The sequence below is a fragment of the Ambystoma mexicanum genome, chromosome 5q, assembly GCF_040938575.1.
Source record: "Ambystoma mexicanum isolate Mex_15411 chromosome 5q, UKY_AmexF1_1, whole genome shotgun sequence".
Classification (NCBI taxonomy): Eukaryota; Metazoa; Chordata; class Amphibia; order Caudata; family Ambystomatidae; genus Ambystoma; species Ambystoma mexicanum.
In genome coordinates, this window is record NC_090933.1 from 1,223,409,227 (window position 1) to 1,223,425,199 (window position 15,973).

The following is a 15,973-nucleotide window of genomic DNA, read 5'->3' on the forward strand; positions in this document are numbered from 1 at the left end:
AAAAGATAAAGAAATGCCATCTTCTTTAAAATTAGCAGCATTACTGGCATCAATATTCTCATTATTACAAAAGAACATACCAGCTCTAAGCATGAAGGCACACATGCCTCGGTTGATGACACACCTAGCAATGTTTTGCTGAGGACAAAAAACTGAACTATTGTCCCATATTGCCCTAGATAGTAATCCAGAAAAAATTGCTTTCGCATTTGGAAGGATCTTCATTACGGCTTGGACCAAGAGTTCCAAATCTGCCAACAAAGTAGGGGCACTGACGTTGCCCAAATGGAAAGCACCATAGTGCAAAACTACCACATGCGGACTCTTCATCATGGCCATATCCTCACAAACTTGTACAATTCCCTGTACATTGCAATCAGGCACAGTGCACCACACCACCTCCACTCCTTTCACATCAAAGTTCTTTGCAACATGCCTGCATTGAGCGTACTGTTGTAAACCATACACAAACATATCTCCAAGCACCAACACCCTGGCTTTCTCTACTTCTGCCATCTTCACCACACACAGTCTCTTTCAACACAAATCCACAACCTCGATATCTGATTGGCTGATCCGTACAGTCTTCTTTCCATGTTGGATTTCCTGGAAAAACCCGGATGTAGCACGCCCTGTCCACGAACAGCCGCGGTGTCCGCGGACGGCATCCACTTTACTCTCTGTGCCATTGTCTCATTGCATACAGCTAAGCAATCACACAATATGAATAACGTCCTCAGAACACCCCCATTTTGTGAATTTTCGAACATTTCAGGACAATTATCATTTCATTATTCAACATATTAACATTACAAATATTATACTTTCATCTTGTACTCTGCACACAATGCTATGTTTCTACATTAGTAGCTCAGTATACTAGATAGAATCCCATAATACAATGCTATTTATATCAATGCATCGTTAAAAGCACTAATAATGGTATGATATTTATTGCAATATCCTTGATGCTTTTTTCGCAACATTATAATAAAAATCCCTAGTACACAAATTCCATGAAAAGTACATACACATGTGATGTCATCAGTGATTTCATCAATGACATTTGCGATGTCATCTTTGATGTCCTGGGTGTTAGTCTTAGCAGTGCACGGTGGTGGCGCGAGTTATTTTTCATAGCTTACCATAACTTGCGATTTTCAGGGGTCTTTCGGCTGTACTTAGAACCATAACGTCCCTTAAACATACTTTTTTTAATATTACGCAAACAATATACAAACATGGCGTGCAAAAACCAACTTCTACAGATGGCTTTACACAGAATGTTGCAAAGTAAAAATGTATGCTCGTTCACAGTGAAGGTCAGCTGCTTCCATTTTTTTCTCGGGCCCCGGAGAGGCTCACGAAGCGGACTATAAGGTTGTATTGTGTTTTGACCTTGACAGACAGAGATTGTGATGAAAGACTTCTCTTGAAGGAGTGTTGCTAAAACATAAGAGAAGATAAAGATGAAATTTCTGAAACGAAACCACTTTTATATATTATATCACTATGCGAAAGATCGTTCGCACACGCAGAGTCGTATTTTGGGACTGCACCACTCGTAGACAATGGAAATTGCAATTGTACTGTAAGTAACCCTTTAGATTATTTTATAACAAATATAATTACAATAGCGTAGCATTAAAGACCGCTCAAGTTGAACTTGTTCGTTGAAAGTGGCATAATGTTTTCTACCGCGCACTATCACCGCCGAATTGATCCCCTGTCGTTTAGAGGGCTCTGAAAAAGGCAGACGACACAGGGTGGGTTAATAGAAATAATTTAACCGGTCTATAGGCGGTCAAGCTCTCTACTCGCTGTGCCACTTCACTGTAGCCTGTCAAGTGGCACAGCGAGTACACCGCTTGCTTTGACATCTGTGCACAGCTTGCTAACGCAAGTTTGAATCCCGGCAAGGCCAAACTCATCCTTTTGTGGTCGATAAATGAGCACCACACACCGTGGTTAATAATAAGCACCGCTTAGATACCTCACGGTTCTTAGCGCTATATGAATGGGAAAATATTATTATTTTATTATTAACATACTCCGTTGCACTATCTTCGATAGCAAATAGTTTCACGCCCTAATAAATAAAATGTTGATGTTTAATGAAGATCGGCTGGTGAGACTAATTTATGTTTTTTAAAACAGGTACGAGGCCCCATTTTGCCTATGTCACGATTTACAGACTCCAGCGGATGGGGTCTTCAACTGCCAGATGCAGGTCCAAATATGCAACTTCATGTCCCTCACCATTTTATGGGACAATCGCCAAGGACCAATATGCCCTTACGCAGTACTAGCGGCTACAAACAACATACCAACCAATAGGGTGGTCTAATGGCTCGTTGTTGGAACAACCTTCCGATTATCAGGGCGACCATTTACTGCTTTTATCATAAACCAACAGCCTATCTACCGCAAAGGAACAATGCATGGCTCCAAATAAACTTATCCTGATCGACAGCAGAGACAATAGCAAATCACTGAATATTCACTAAACATTTCATGTGAAATAAATGTACTTTACCAAATGTACAATCCTGCTGTTTACTTTTAAACCACAGTTTCATATTCCGAATTGTGGCGCACTGAGTTGTAAGCTGATCTAACTCCCTCTGTACCGCAAAGGAACATCGCGTGCCTCAACATGAACTTTTGCGGATCGACAACAAAGACAAATGCAAATTGCTGAATATTCTCTAAACATTTGATGTCAAATAAATGTACTTTACAAAATGTACAATCTTGCTGTTTGCTTTTAAATCACTGTTCCATATTCCGAATTGTGGCGCGCTGTGTTGTGACATAATATGTGTTGTCTTCCGGGTTCTATGTAAAGTCACTTAGGACTGCCGAGAACTGGGCCCGTTTGATGACGCACCCTGTAACATCACGGAGAGAGGCAGGAAATATGAATGCTTTGATAATATCAGTCTTAGGGGCGGGAGATATGATTTAGTGTCGCAAAAGCAAGTCAGCCAGGTCAATAGCGCCAGTCATAGGATTATCACATAATGTCGGCGCACACCAGCCGGATTTATCGTTTCTTTAGTGGACAAAAAGTCAGTTGACGCCCATAGGAAATTGTACTATTAGCGGACAAAAGGAGTGGTCTTAAAACACTTTCACCCTGACAACGAACAATACAAACAACGTTCTCAGAACACCCCCATTTTGCGTAATTGCAACCATTTCGTGACACCGCGAGTGTTCTTAGAACACATTCAACTAGACAGATTACAATACGGACAGCGTCCTGAGGACACCCCCAGTTTGTGTATTTACAAACAATTAAGTACACCGCAAGTGTTCATAGCAAATTTTTACCTTCCTTGCAAACAAAAAAGACACATACTCCGTCCTCTAAACACCCCACAATTTAGTTTATTTACAAAATGTCAGAACAGCCGTGTTCTCAGCGGACAAATCGAATGCAAAAAAAACGTCTAGCACATAAAAAAACAAAACATTGAACCTATCTCATACTCCCCCACCCTCCCCAAACACTCTTACACACCAACACACGGCACTAAATACAATTTTTTATCCACGTTTCACCGCGCTGTACGCGGTCGATGGTAAATACAAGATGGCGGGCGCCACAGAAAATCTAACATGCTCCACGCCCCTCGCCGTCCAATCAGTGAACACATTGCATGTCCGCGGACATGACGCAAGGCCATGGGCCAATCGGGGAGCTGTCCGCGGAGCGAACAGGGAAGTCCGTCCGCTAAGCGAACACAGATATCACTAATTTCTTTGCCTTACATTTTGGTCATTTTTAAAAAAAAATACTGGACGGATTTACACCAAATTTGCAAAAGCACGCTTTCGGGACCAGGCCGCCGCTCCTGCCGCACATTTGTTGTAAATCCGTCCAGCGGTTCGGGCTGTAGCCGTGCGGAAAGTTTTTTCCCATTCAGTCTATGGGGAAAAAAAAGGGGACCTCCCCTATAACTTTTCCCCCCCTGGACGAATCCTCACCAAACTTTACAAAACAATTCAGATGCACTGCTAACACTAACACCCAAGACATCAAAGATTACATCACAAATGTCATTGATGACATAACTGATGACATCACATGGCTGGCTTTCCCTTTTTATCCTTTACTGACATACCGAAGCCACATAGTTTTCTGCAGTAACAGTCAGGAAGTAAAAGTTGAAAAGGTACTATATTTGTAGACTTGGGTTCCTGTCACATCATATATGAAATATGTACGTAGCGGAAGATACAGGCTTGAAAGAGAGGAATCCTTTCTGTGCATGAAGATAATCATTATGGTATCAGCACTTTGTCATAGTTTTAGTTTTTATTACTCTACCTTCCCTCTATATGCTCATATTTGTATACATTATAGTCACTCTCCATAGAGTGAATGGGAAAAAAAATTTGCTTGCGTCTACAGCCCAAACCGCTGGACGGATTTCCACCAAATTTGGACTAGGATCAGCGGCTTGGTCCCGAAAGCGTGCTTTTGCAAATTTGGTGAAAATTCGTCCAGTAGTTTTTTTTTAAAATGAGTAAAAAGTAGGTTAAAAAAAATTAGTGATATCTGTGTTCGGTTTGCGGATACACTTCCCTGTTCGCTCCGCGGAAAGTGTCCTGATTGGCCAATCGTCTTGCGTGATGTTCGCAGACATGCAAAGTGTTCGCTGATTGGACGGCGTGGAGCGTGAATCGCGTCAGATTTTTCGATAGCGCCCACCATATTGGATTCGCGGACGTCCCGGACAGCGCGGTGAAACTTTGTTCAAAATGTGTATTTTGTAGAGTGTGTTGGTGTGTAGGAGTGTTTGGGGAGGGTGGGAGTGTGTGAGATAGGATGAAAGTTGTGTTTTTTATGTGTTAGACGTTATTTTTGTGTTCGATTTGTTTGCGGACATCACGGGTGTTCTGAAATTTTCTAAATAAACTGACTAGGGGTGTTCTAAGGAGTCAAAATGTGTCCGTTTTGTTCGCAAGCAAAGTGAAACTGTTCTAAGAACACTCACGGTGTCCGGGGAGTGTTCGTAGGTGGTGTACTGAGGACGCTGTCCGTATTGTTCTCTGTCAAGATGAATGTGTCCTAAGAACACACGCGGTGTCCTGAAATGTTTGCAAATAAACAAAATGGGGGTGTTATGAAGACGCTTCTAAGAACACTCGCGGTGTCCAGGGAGTGTTCGTAGGGGGTGTCCTGAGGAGGCTGTCCATATTGTTCTCTGTCAAGTTGAGTCTGTCCTAAGAACACTCGCGGTGTCCTGAAATGTTCGCAAATAAACAAAATGGGGGTGTTCTGAAGATGCTTCTAAGAACACTCGTGGTGTCCGGGGAGTGTTCGTAGAGGGTGTCCTGAGGACGCTGTCCGTATTGTTCTTTGTCAAGTTGAATGTGTCCTGAGAACACTCGCGGTGTCCTGAAATGTTCGCAAATAAACAAGATGGTGGTGTTCTAAAGACGCTTCTAAGAACACTCCCGGTGTCCGGGGAGTGTTTGTAGGGGGTGTCCTGAGGACGCTGTCCGTATTGTTCTTTGTCAAGTTGAATATGTCCTAAGGACACTCGCGGTGTCCTGAAATGTTCGCAAATAAACAAGATGGGGTTGTTCTAAAGACGTTTTTGAGAACACTCCCGGTGTCCTGGAATGTTCATAGGGGGTGTCCTGAGGACGCTGTCCGTATTGTTCTCTGTCAAGTTGAATGTGTCCTAAAAACACTTGCGGTGTCCTGAATTGTTCGCAAATAAACAAGATGGGGGTGTTCTGAAGACGTTTTTGAGAACACTCCCGGTGTCCTGGAATGTTCGTAGGGGGTGTCCTTAGGACAGTGTCCGTATTGTTCGTTGTTAAGTTAAAAGTGTTCTAAGGACTATCGCGTTGTTCTGAAATGTTCGTAGGGGGTGTCCTGAAAACGGTGTCCGTATTGTTCGCTGGCAAGCTCAAAGTGTTCTAAGAACACTCACATTGTTCGCGGACATTAAAAGTTTCCCATAGATCATAGTTGAAATGTTTGACTCTATGGATGTGATATGCTGCGGTGGTTGTTGCCAGGGCATAGAGTCTTGGGTGCATAGACCGTCAAGTGTACGTAAGCGTGATAGTGCTACGTAGCTCATTCCTTCTTTAAAGACTGTGTTACCAATATCTATCATTGCTTTGTCTAGGGTAAGACCTTGTGATTTATGAATCGTGACTGCGTATGCAAGAGTTAGAGAAAATTGTTCTCTGCGTACATACATATCTTTGAAGAGAAGGAATCTAGCTGTTGAGCGTCCTATCCATTTTACTTCTGAAAGTTTGTCAAAGAGTATATTGACAAACTGAATTTTGTTGTCAAGTGGGTATGTTTGAAAGCCAACAACTGTACCCAGTGCTCCATTAACTAGTCCTTGGTCCACGTCAAGGTTACGTTTAAGCATTACTCTGCCATTTAAGGATAATTTTAACATCTTTTCTAAGCCTGCTGTGTTTCAGATTGATTTTTCGTCTTGTTGTGGCTTGGCTACACATGGGTAGTGTCATACCATGTACATGTAGTTTATCTGTGGCGCTAATTTCCATTATTGGTTGCATTTCTTTACTTAGCATGATTTCATTGAATTTGAAACAGCTTGCAAGAGTTGGCATTAAGGCCATACAATTGACATTTTTGTGGGCTAATTGTTCCATAACATCTGTAGCACATACATTATCGCCATTAAGTGCATTAATGTGCCAGGTTTTCAATGTTGCTTCTGCTTCTTTAGAAAGTATACCAACTCTCAAACTTTTTAAAATGTTGGCATAAGTGAGATCTGCAGATTGGCGCATGTTTTCTGTTAATTCTCTGTATTGGAAATGTTGCCAAAGGTTGACATTTCCAATGCTGCCAACAGTTTTACGGCAGAGTTTGTGCCCTAATATTTTAAAAATAGGTTCACCTGTTATTGGTGTTAATTGAAGCAGATCTCCAAAAACAATAATGTGTTTTCCTGCAAAGAGCTCTTCATAGTCTGTTTTGAGTACTTCTTGTAATCTGAGGTGAATCAAAACTAACATCAGGTTGGAGACCATGCTCACTTCATCTATTAGTAGCATTTTCATTTGTTTCAATACTCTGCGTAATTCCATTGCAGCTTCTGCAGAAAGTTTGTAATAGTCTAATTTGTTCTGGTGTTCTACTGGTAATAGTAGTAATCGGTGTAATGTAACACCACCTATGTTGTAGGCAGCTAAACCTGTGGGGGCAGTGACAACAGCTGACAGTTTGTTGTTAGTCAATTGTTGAAGGAACTTACTAATGATTTTGATTAGGAATGTTTTGGCAGAACCAGCTTCACCACTGACGTACAGTAGTATAGGTTTATAATTATGGCAGGAACATTCTTTATTTCCATGTTTTACACCATGTGCAATTTGTTTTGTTACTTTTTGAAAAATGCTACTTTGCTCATTGTTTAGTTTTGATTGTAGTGTAGTTAAGTCTTCCTTATCTTCATACTGACACATGGGGCCTCATTCCGAGTACGGCGCTAACCAATGGCGCTATTAATGCCTTGGTTGACACCGTACCCGTACCGGCAGCGCCTTGGTGGATGGCGGAATTACCGCCCCATTCCAAGGTTGGCGGGGCGGTAATTCCCCAATCCCCATTTACCCTTCCCATTCTTGCCCCATAGGGCATAATGGGAGTGGGAAAGGCGTTAATTACGCCACCGTAAATTACGGTGGCGTAATTAACATCAAGGTCCCTTAGCGCCATGGTTTTTAACACCTGCTAAAAGCAGGTGTTAAAACCTCCATGGCGCAAAGGGAACTCGGAGTATGGCGGTAAGGGATTACCGCCACCGCTCTCGTTAGCGGTGGCCGCTATCCCTTACCGCCATACTCGGAATGAGGCCCATGGTGTTTTCTACTTCTATCATAGCTAATTCTGCCTCATTTGTTATTAGTGGTTCTCCCAGTGGTTCTTGGCTTCCTGTTACAGAAGGTTGACTACTGTCAGGAGTATCCTTATCTAGTTGGGCTTGGAGTTCTTCTTCGTGTTGCTGTTCATTGTGCAACATTGTTTTGTACTGTGTAAAGTTTACATCAGTTATAGTGCTTTCATTTGCTTTGAAAGCATCCTCATATGAGTCATAGTTATCTAGTAATTGTTCTTCTTTTCTCCATGGTTTGAAGAGTTATAGCAGGGACATGTAATATACTTCTTTATGTTGAGGAGTCTTCAATGACAATTTGATATGATTAATTAAATTTGGTTTAGTGAGTTTAACAAAGCTGCCTTCACAGTTTGGCACTCTATATTTACCTTTTTTTTCATCGGGTTTCATATTATTTTTGTATGTGTAGTTTTGGGCTATTTGGTATAGACACATGTTTTCCAAAGTATTACTTCTGTTTGGGTAGTATGTGTCCAATAAATTGTTTTTTAAAATGTCTTGGCTGTTGGGATCATGTTTGGCTATTGTTTCTATATCTTCATATGATTTTAGAACTCTTTTTCTAGATTTAGCTGGACCAAGACTTAGCCATACTATATTTTCAGATTTACCATACAATGAAGTACCAGTTAAACGATCAGCTGCTTCATAAGATCCACATTCTCTATGGGTGAGCATTTTTATGCCCAAGCTGTATAATTTCTGAGATACTGTTTTATCTGATGACAGGTCATTCCAGAGGTCTTGGAGCTCTGTTTTTTCTGCTTTAGTTAAGTATGCTGTGACATATCGTGCAACTGCAGTAGAATTGTACTGCACATCTATGTTTGCATTCCATAAGTGGGCAATGATTGCATTATAATCATTGACATATTTTTCTTCTTCTTTTCTTTTTATGTAATATGTATTTTTAGGTGACTTTCCTTTAACAGTATGTCTAACTGAAGACATGAGGTTGTATACTTGACCTGTATTTGTAAGTGATCTAGGGAAACCAAATCGGCATTTGGTGTAGTATTTGCCTTTGTTTTTGTATTTGCGACGACAATATTTTCCACATTTGTGTCTTTGAAATTGTAAAATTTGTGCACAAAGATCACTATTTGTGGCTTCTGATGGAATTTCACAAGTGACATATTTTTCAATAAACTGTAAAAAAGTGGCATCACTGTCTTGACCAAATTTAGGAGCATATTTAATCCATAAAAGCATGTGGATATGTGGTGCTCCTCTGGCTTGGTATACTTTTCTCCAAAAGAAGTGTTGCACTTCTCCAAGGGGAGGAACAGTTTTATTACAAATAAAATGTAGCATAGCAATGAAGCGATGGTGAAAATATCTTCAAACATTAACAGGATCCAAAGAACAAAGTTCTCCAGGTGTTAGAATATCTATGTTTGTTTTGTTTTTATTTGATATGCGTAGGAAATCATGTAAATCTTCCCACGCCTATTCTGCACAACTTAATGTAACAAACCAAGTGGGTGGGCCAAGGTTTCTGATCATACAACGTACATCTCCATGACGTCGAAGCCAGTACTCTTCAGTACCACGCATATTTGCTAATAGATTAGTAATATTTGATTGTAAAACCTCATCCTTTTGTTGCACTTTCTCTAATAATTGTGTAGCTGTCATATTTTGAAAGTGTAATCCTGATTTTAATATTTGTGCAACTCCGTAACATAAAGTTGCTCGTTCACTTTCAAAGAGTAGGTGGAATATGTATTCCACATTTTGTCTAAATCTGGGATCTTCAGAATACATCCGTAATGAGCGGTATTCTGAAGCTGATATTTGAATAGGTCTATCATCATACCTTCCTCCTTTGCCAGTAGCAAAGAGTAGAGGAAAAGCACATGCTTCTATACTTTTTTTCCCATATACTGATTGGCGATCCTTTTGTTTGACGCATTTGGTAAGTTTCCAGTACATCTTGTGCGGTGTCATTGCAGTGCAAAGGATGAATTGTATACTGGTCTAAAGTATTTGATATTGTAGCAGGATCTAGTAGCTCAAATTGACCAGCTTCTTGTGTTTCTTGAATTATTTCAGTTGTATCTTTCAAGTTTTCTTCAATATTAATTTCTTTGTAATATTCATTATTCTCTTTGAGATATTGGAAGGCTTGTCTAACTTTATATAAATCTACCAGCTGTTGCCATATTTTTTTGTCTTTTGTAGGTAGTCCATTTACTAATATAATTAAAGATTGGTGCATTGGACGTTGCACTCCTGATGATGTTCTCATATAAATTAAGTTGTTGTAGAGGTTTTGGTACTGGGTATAATTCCAAATTATTTGTGATAGAACGTGAAAGAGTTTGGTTGTTGTCAAGTTTTGTGGTGCAATAACTATGGTGCAATAACTGCAAAGTATTAAGGGCTCAGTTATTTCATATTTGTTTTCTGCTAGAAGGTAGAGAGCTAATTCAAACCATTTAGAATCTTCATTGTCTTCTATTTTGTATGATAGGTCCACAGTTTTTGTGTTACTTTTATAAAAAATTCTACGGCAACATACACATACATGGTTTGGTACGTCAGCTGATGTACTTTTAAATTTTAGTATTTATTTTTTGTATGTGTTTAGCAAAAGGTTGCCATGTGTAGAATTGTTGCTTAATTGGTTTAAAGCTATTTCATTCTGTAAATGGCTTTCACTTCCAAAATACTTTTTCTGGATATAGTGAATTTCTTCAAGTAGGTCTTTTTCTGTACCATGTAGAAGGATGTTATTTAACTTTGCTAGTGCTCAAGCAGGACTTTTAGCATAGTACAGTTTATAGACTAGATTTCTTATAGTTGAATGATGTGTTGATATCCTTTTGATATCATGGAAAGTGGTTTTACAAGTAGGTCCTGTAATGCAGGCCAATGAATGTCCTTGTAGTCCTGTGTACTTGCGCACTGGACAGGTATCTATATTTTGCAGTAATTTAATTTTGATTTTGTCTTTGCTTTTTACATATTTATTGAGGAATTGGTGTAAAGATTTGAAACATTGTTTGGGAATGTTACACATTGACGTGCATGGCCATTTGTACACTAGACGTTCTGATTCACTTGAATGGAGGGCTAATACTAAGTTTTCAGGGCATATTTTTGTAAGGAGTACTTCTTGTTCCATTATGGTATTATTCACTTTTTCATAACCTCGACCACTGCTATTTATGGCAATTGTATTAGTTTGCTTTTGTTTGTATGCTTCTTCATTAAAATATGGTTCTGTGCTAGTAGTGTGATTCCATTCACCTCCGCAGATACTTAAGAAGTTCTTTCTGTTGACATTTCGCTTATTGAGAAGTCTTTTTTGTAATTTAGTTATTAGTTTTGTTAGTGGTTTCATTTTGTTTAACAGTAAAATAAATACATTTCTTTTGAGAAGAATTGCACTGTCCATCAATGCTTCTAAGATTAATTTCCTACGATAGGTTTTAAGCTTTGAACCTGATTTCTCTCCTGTTTTTATAAGATTTTGAAGGACTTTGTGACGGTATATTTTGGCTAAAATACTTTTCTTGGTATGCTTACTTTGCACTATATTAAAATTTGAAGAAGTAGTTTTATCTGTACTGATAGCTGATTTTCTGTTAATTGTTTTTTGGTTTGTTTTACATTTTGATAGAGGAAGTGAAGTTGTTGTACTTGAAAGTTCTTGTGTTTCATTAAATGATTGTATTAGCTGTTTTGTTTCAACTTTTTTTACAAATTCTGCTAGAGATGGATGCTTATGTTGGACTCCTTTATTTTCATTTGCTCTAATTTTGCGTTGCTTTCTATGGAGTTGTCGTTTGGTCGGCATTCTTTAGGGTCTGTTGAAAAAAATAAAGAAGATATGGGTTGGGGTGTTCTGGAATGTATGTGTGCTGTGTGCATGAGTGTTTGAGTAAGATGATAAAGATGTATGTAATGGTGTGTGATTGTGTATTGGGAACTAAAACTAGTAGGGATAGGTATTCTTGAATTTATGTGTCACTAAACTGGGGTTCAGATGACAAACAAAAGTAAGCTAGCGGTGTGGAAAAGTACAAATAGTAAATCTAATGTATACAATTAAAACAGTTGTTTGTGCTATAATATGAAAATTGTAGTGGTTCAGTTGGCTAATTTGTGTGTCCAAAAATAGAAATTTGTGTGCCATTCTGGTTGTAAATCGCTGTTTACGACATGGAAATTATTGGACAAAATGGTACTAAATCTCTATTTTAAGAAACCAAAATAGCTGGTATTAATGTTATAGTATATTCGATTAATAATATAAATATTATGGTGATATTTTAATTACTTTTTTTTTTAATTAACAGGTAACTTCTTAGTTTTTCTTTCTTCTTCGAATTCGGCTGCTTCTTTTCAGGAAACTGGTCTTCACTGCAACTGTAAAAGCTTCAAATTAGTAACTTTATTTGTATATAGCACTGTTTTTAATTTAGATATTGTTTTTTTTAATTGAAATCCTCAGTGCCTTCTGTAAAACCATTAAACTAATTTATTTACATAATATATATTGCATTAGTTCAGTGTATATGATATGTACTTAATGAACAAATTGTATTGAATGACTAACTGTAGCAAAAATAAAATATCTTTACTATGTCTTGTGAAATTTATAATATATTAGTGAATACCACTATTTCTGTAAGTAAACTGTTCTAGGTAATAGCGCCTCAATGTCATGTCTAATTTAAAGTAATTAAGTCAATAAATAAATGAAAACAAAAAATATGAAATTGCATAAGTATTTTTATAAAGGTTTAAACATAGATTGTGTTTGCATGCAATTTTGTTTGAATATATGTAGTCTATATATTTCATTTAAAAAATGTTAGTTTAACATGATTTGAGTGTGTGTGTTTAAAGAAAGTAAAAAGTATAAAGGTGTATAAGTGGTAGTTGATTTTAGGAAATTGAAAAAAGTACAGTAAATTCATTTAACAGATTTTACAAGGTAAAAGTCTGTTTGAAAATGTGTTCATCTACCATAGCTCTCAAGTGACACGGTTTTGGCGGGTGTCACACACCTTGTAAAGGGCAGACTCACCCGCCAAGCCTCCTGGACGCCCATTCATTCCAATGGGCGTCTCACCCGCTAAAAACAAAATCGGGTGTTTTAACCCGCCTGTAAAACAAAAATGGTTGAAAGCTATGTCATGTACTATACAGAAAATATGCATACCTGAAGTTTGTGTTCATGCATATGGATATGCGTGGAGTTGCAAGTAGAAATCTTGAAGACTTGTACAGTATTTCTGGTAGATGCTGCTTGCCAATGATATGACACTTGTACTCAGAGAGATTCAGAGTACATTTGCAGTGCTGATCTATGATGATGCAGTTAGATGTAGAGGTCTTGAATGTGATTGGTGCATGGTCATGTGATTTTTGAGGTACATCCAATGAGGGAATGGCAGAGAGAGTGTAGTGGAAATGGTAGAAGGGCTGTTCATATTACGATATGTCCGCGGACATGGCGGTAGTTCCAGGACATCGGGAGTTACATCCGGGGATTTTTGGGTTCAGAAGTCATGCAAATGAGAATAAGCACTGAAAGGGTTTGGTCAGGAAAGTTTGGTGGGTGTGTTGTGCCAGGAGAGATTTTTTGAGATACTATTTTTGCGGAGAGAACAAAAGATAGCTATGGCTGTGTGTTTCAGAAAACAGATTGTTTGGATTTTAGGAGATTCGTGGATACATTGGTTGAAGGTGCATGCAGAAAGCTGTGGAGTAGCTGTAGATCTTGGATTCCCACATGTGGAAGTACACTGGCATGGAGTACGTGGAATGAAGTGGTTGGACTTGCTACCTCTCTGTGCTACTTTGGAGACAGAGAAACAGCCAGACATAATTGTAATTCATTGTGGAGGGAACAGTTTAGGGCATGTGACTGGAATTTTTTTGCAATTTGCTATGAAAGAAGGACTGAGGAAGGTTATGGACATGTTTCCTAATTCGCAAGTGATATTTTCACGGATTGCGCAGAGACAAATGTGGCTTAGTTCTTCTTTATTTGGTCCACAAATGGAAAAAGCAAGGCGCAATGTTAATAAGGCTGTTTGTGGCTTTCTAAGAGATTTTGGCATGTCTTCTTTTCACAATGAAAATATTATGTTTTGTAGTACATACATTTTTCGCAGAGATGGAGTCCATCTTACTTATGCTGGAAATCAGATTTTTCTGAGAAATGTACAAAATGCATTGCAACCTTTTTTGGAATTAGAACAACGATTTTGAAGTAGATGTTAAGCATTTACGATTTTTGACTTACAAACACCACCCAAAGGCTCTTTTCAGAGCCACCACTTCTTTCCAGAGAAAATTACAATGTTTGTGATGGAGTAGTAACCCAATTTTTTTAATGTTCGCGAACTGTCCGCGGACTTCTAAAAAATACAAAGAGCCCTGCTTTATTGTCACTTCTATTTTTTAACTGGGAAAGGCGGCTCTGAAAAGAGCCTTATTTTTTTTTGTTTTTGTAATTTTGTATTTTTTTTGGTTTTTCAGACACGACACACTAGGAGAGGAGGGTAAAGGAGGGTAAAGGGGGGGGGGACACCAACCACAGGGATAAGAAAGGGCGAGCTGAGAGAGGAAGATGTAGAGTGGGTTTTATTTGGGTAGTGAGCAGGTCTTCTCGTGCTCTGAGACGATAGTCTCAAAAGCACTCCGAAGTCGCTCCCCCCTGCAGAGTACTGTGTCACAGTACATACATACAACTGTGACCCTCGAAAGGTAAGGGTCATCAGCATTCTGTATGGCCTGTGAGGCAGCTTGAGAAAGACGCTGTCCCACAGAGGTGGTCCTTGTGTTGACAGGATCAGAAACAGAGGATGAAGTAGAGGAAATCAACATGCTACGTTCTTCGCAAGGTACAACCCTGCGAATAGCCCCAGAGTGAAATGACCTCAGGTGTCGCTTCATAGTAGTCGTCCCAAAGCTGTAGTTACCGTGCTTCCCGCGACTGAGTATCATTTTGCACTCATTGCAGGTGACATGGTTCGCACGAGCCTTAGGACCATTCCCATGAATGGTAAATAACCGCCACACCCAAGACTCACGCCTAGTGCGGGTAGTAGGGATCTCCTCTACCTCATTCTCATCATCCTCTTCTTCCTCGTCCGCATCCTCACTTCTGTTCCCCTCTTCAGGCCCTTGGGGAGGTGGTGGTGGTGGAGGGGGTGGTGGTGGTGCTGAAACAGGTGCAGCACCAAGTGGCAGTTCAGCAGCCAAGGATGCCATGTCGATGATGGTGTAGTCTGCAGGTGGCAGCAAAAATCACTGTGTTCTGAAGAATAGCCAGAAACACAATGGGAATAAACTCTTGGGCATGGTCTTTTATAGGGGTGCTTGTGCGCGGTCCGCGGACATGCGCACTGTGCGCGGACAGATCGAACACAAAAAAAGGATAGGAAAGTTTCAAAAGGTATATAGAAACTCAAGATTGCTATGTGGGACTTGTGGCATGGTGAGATTTTATTGAAAAATATTATGGATTAACTGAAAATGTACTTTTAAATTGTTCGGGGACACAAACAGTGTCCGCATTTCAGGTCACACGATGAGCGTGGGCGCGGTCATATGATCTGTTTGCGAACTAGTCTGTGAATGAAGCGCCTGTCCGCAGGACACCAAGTGCACAGAGATTGGTTAGCGCATGCGCATTGATGTCCTACGGACACTGTTCGGGTTCTGAAGTAATTAAAAGTGCGTCACACGTGAAACAAACATTTCAGGACACCACGTGTGTTCTTAGAACAGTTTAAACTTGGTAGCGATCAGTAAGGACAGATATAGTGTTCTTCAGGACACGTGTACTTTAGTTTATGTACGAACATTTCAGGACACCAATTGTGTTCTTAGAACAGTTTTAAGTTGATAGCAAACATTACGGACAGATATAGTGTTCTTTAGAACACTTTAATTTTAGTTTCTTTACGAACATTTCAGGACACTACGAGTGTTCTTAGAACATTTTGAACTTGCATGAGAACATTACGGACAAATGTAGTGTCCTCAGGACAGTTACATTTTCGTTTCTTTACAAACATTTCCGAACAACCGCG